Source organism: Simochromis diagramma, unplaced genomic scaffold (genome assembly GCF_900408965.1).
Source record: "Simochromis diagramma unplaced genomic scaffold, fSimDia1.1 OVJJ01000776.1, whole genome shotgun sequence".
Taxonomy (NCBI): domain Eukaryota; kingdom Metazoa; phylum Chordata; class Actinopteri; order Cichliformes; family Cichlidae; genus Simochromis; species Simochromis diagramma.
The window spans coordinates 870237-873649 of record NW_024387296.1 but is presented as its reverse complement, the minus strand read 5'-3'; the positions used below and the strand labels follow the sequence as shown (position 1 = coordinate 873649).

Genomic DNA, 3413 nt, shown 5'->3' with positions numbered 1-3413 from the left:
CTGTGTGTAAATGGATGAAATGCTGTAGTTTGTCTCTGTGTTGAGGTGGATCAGTGATCCTGCAGAGTCCTGTCCTCCCTGTGATGGAGGGAGATGACGTCACTCTGCTCTGTAAAACAAAGACCACTCCCTCCAACCTCCCAGCTGCTTTCTATAAAGATGGCTCCCTCATCAGGAAGCAGCCTACAGGTCACATGACCATCCAGCATGTTTCCAGGTCTGATGAAGGCCTCTACAAGTGTGACATCAGCGGTCATGGAGAGTCTCCATCCAGCTGGATCACTGTCACAGGTGACACACTCACCTGTCTGTGTTTCTGCAGCTTTCAACATTCACAATGTGACGACAACTTAATGACTGTGTTTGCTTTATTTTAGACAAACACACCACCTCTCCTGCTGTTCTCTCTGTGTTGTCATGTGTTGGATCAGTCTGTGTTGTGGTTCTACTGGTGGTACTGGTGAGACGATATGCTCACAAAAATCTTAAAGGTGAGACCCAGGATATCTAGATTTCAAATGCATGCTTTTGGTTTGGTGAAAAATCAAAACATTTATTAAGTGGAAATGTCTTATTGCTTGCATGTCTTGATGCTGATTGTTAGAAATGACAAATATAGATTTTTTTGACATTTTTATCTGAACTTTGGTGTTCAATTTGAATCATTAGAGCAGCTCAAAACAAAGATTCAGAAAACAATGTCACAGACAACATCATGTAGAAGAACAGCAACACATCACATAGTGAAAAACAGCCGATTAAAAATCGTACCGGTAATATTGTGAGACACTAGCTGTTTTGCCATTAGTGTAGATGTTGGGTATCGAAGGGTCCACATTTTCCTCATGCTCTTCATGTTACACCTTCCACTGGGGCCAACAGTGGCCTCTTCTCATCCCTTTTTCTGTGCCTTCCTATTCCAGTAGTCAGCTTCTCATCAATGTGTCCTGGTTTCTCAACACCTGACGCAGCTCTTGGTAATGCGGGTGACGCCCAAGCTGGTATGGCTTCTGTTATCTGTCTCTTGTTCATACCTCAGGTAGGCTTGGTTAGCATGGGGGGAACTATCATAGGGAACCTTACTGGAAACAGACACCCTGATGTGTGTGTGTGTGTGTGTGTGTGTGTGTGTGTATGTATATATATATATATAATATTGACTTTTGACTTCTTTCTGTATGTGAAACCACTGAAGCAACTTCTTTTTGTTGACACCAGTTAAGTGTAGTCTGAGACTGATCAGACCTCTCACCACAGTGTGTCCTGGTTTGGCTAACAGACGTGTTCATGTTGTGAGAACACGTTTGCTTTGTGCTCTGTGGTGAAGCGTCTCAGTCTGTATTAAAAGAAAACGGCAGCTTTGTGGTAATCTGCCTCCTATTCTCACCACTTCTGTCTGGTAAGATGTTTTTCAGCAGAGGTGGTAAGAAGTGGAAAAAAACAACAACTGTGAAAACCCACATATGTGTATAATTTTAATTTCTGCATAACCCAAAATAAAACCGTACTGTTACAGCTATAGTGTAATAATGAAACAATACTGTCATCATTGTACATGCAATCATTTTTGTTTGTTTGTGCAGTGAGTGATTCAACTGTAATCTACTCATCAGTGAGGACAAAAGCCACACCAAAGAGGACCAGAGGTACAGCACCTCCTTATTTTTAACACAGCCGAGTGAGCTGCTTGTTTCCAGACTATTTTCAGTCTTTTTTCCTGCCATTTCAAACAATTCCTTTAAAGTTTTTCAATCACAGAAGTAAGCATTATAAATATGCGTTAAGAAATGTCTTGCACTCTATGCAAGTGAAACTGAAAGCTCTCAGGTTTTTATTAAAATGTAGCTAAAAAGTAATAATAATTTTTTAATAAATACGAATTTGTTGAGGTAAAAAATAAATAAATAAGTAAAGTTCTTAGGGGCGACTGTGGTTCAGTGGGTTGGGAAGCGCATCTATAACCGGAAGGTCGCCACAGGGCAGCTGTGGCTACAACTGTAGCTTGCCTCCACCAGTGTGTAAATGTGAGAGTGAATGAATAGTGGCATTGTAAAGCGCTTTGGGTGCCTTGAAAAGCGCTATATAAATGCAATCCATTATTTTTTTTTATTTATTTTTTTGTTGTTAAAGTCAATACCTGTTCTTCTGGTGAATGCTCAAATTAAACATTAACATTAATTGTTTTGAGTTAAGTAATGACTCCCAAAGAAATGAATTTGTTACACTAGTTACTGTACAATGCTTCTATTACTGTAGCATTTCTCTGTAACACGGTGATAAGATGTACTTTCACATAGTTACCAGCTCTTTATATAAACTTGATCCTTCATAGTTGCCCTCACATCCTTGTTACTAATCCCCTGCACTTCCTGAGACAATAACGGCACTCTATCTGACCTAATTTGCCATTTTCTTGATTTTTGAATCAATAGATGACAACACAGTATTTTGGACAATCAATGAAAATGATTGAAAATGTGGAAACAGTGACTATATGGCTTTTTAATGTCATTTAATGCTTTTCATAAGCTAATTGCTACAGATCTGTTCGTTTCAGGTTTGTTCTTTGCACATTTTAATATTTTATAAAGCAGCTGGTTCCCTGTAAAGTCTGAACTGGGACTGTGGATGATGCAGTGAGGTGGCGATTGGAGATCTTGACTGAACTACAAAGTGTGTAATCATGTTTTCTGTTGTTTGAACTGTGTGTGTTTGTGTTCAGACATTGAACCAGAGCCAGACGTCGTCTACTCTGTACTACCAGTCCAGCAGTAGTAGTCTAACAGTCCAACCACTGACGTCCAGCTGCTGGTCTCTAACTGGTCCCCCCAACACATCAGACCAAAGGAGATCCACATGTTACAAAGAATTATATGTATTATGCATTCTATATCTTCTTTTTCCAATTATTTAGCCACTCCAAATGAGATGTATTTTTAGCAGAGTTTTAAACCTAGTTTCTCTGTGAGATTAATAAAACTTTTTTTCCATTTTGTTTTCTCCATGTGATTCTGTGGGTTTCACCAAAGTGTCATATGGAAAATTGGGCTTCTCCCAATGTAGTTGTGGCTAACAAATACACGCCTTTCACTGGAGAAAAGAAAGCATAAGCATGTAACTGGAATGGCAGCAAAATTCTGTGAATGTAACCTAAAAAGATGGGGTTAGTACTAGGGATGGGTATCGTTTAGGTTATATCCAATACCATTGCCAAAACGGTACTTTTGAAATAGTGCCGGTGCTTAAACGGTGCTCGAACCGGTGCTTAAAGAATAGAATAGAATAGAATTCAACTTTATTGTCATTGCACATGTCACAGGTACAGGGCAACGAAATGCAGTTTGCATCCATCCAGAAGTGCTTTAGCCATGATATAGATATATTACAATATATATTAGCAATAATATAGATGT

At 39.2% G+C, this 3413-nt stretch overlaps 1 long non-coding RNA gene across 1 annotated transcript; it reads left to right on the top strand.

Annotated features, from left to right (window-relative positions):
* The first annotated feature begins 390 nt into the window (after positions 1-390).
* On the top strand, positions 391-2933 carry LOC120716518. The gene is made up of 4 exons (XR_005691968.1): positions 391-491; positions 924-1001; positions 1584-1646; positions 2723-2933. It is a non-coding gene; the product is annotated as an uncharacterized LOC120716518 (long non-coding RNA).
* Positions 2934-3413: the final 480 nt, after the last annotated feature.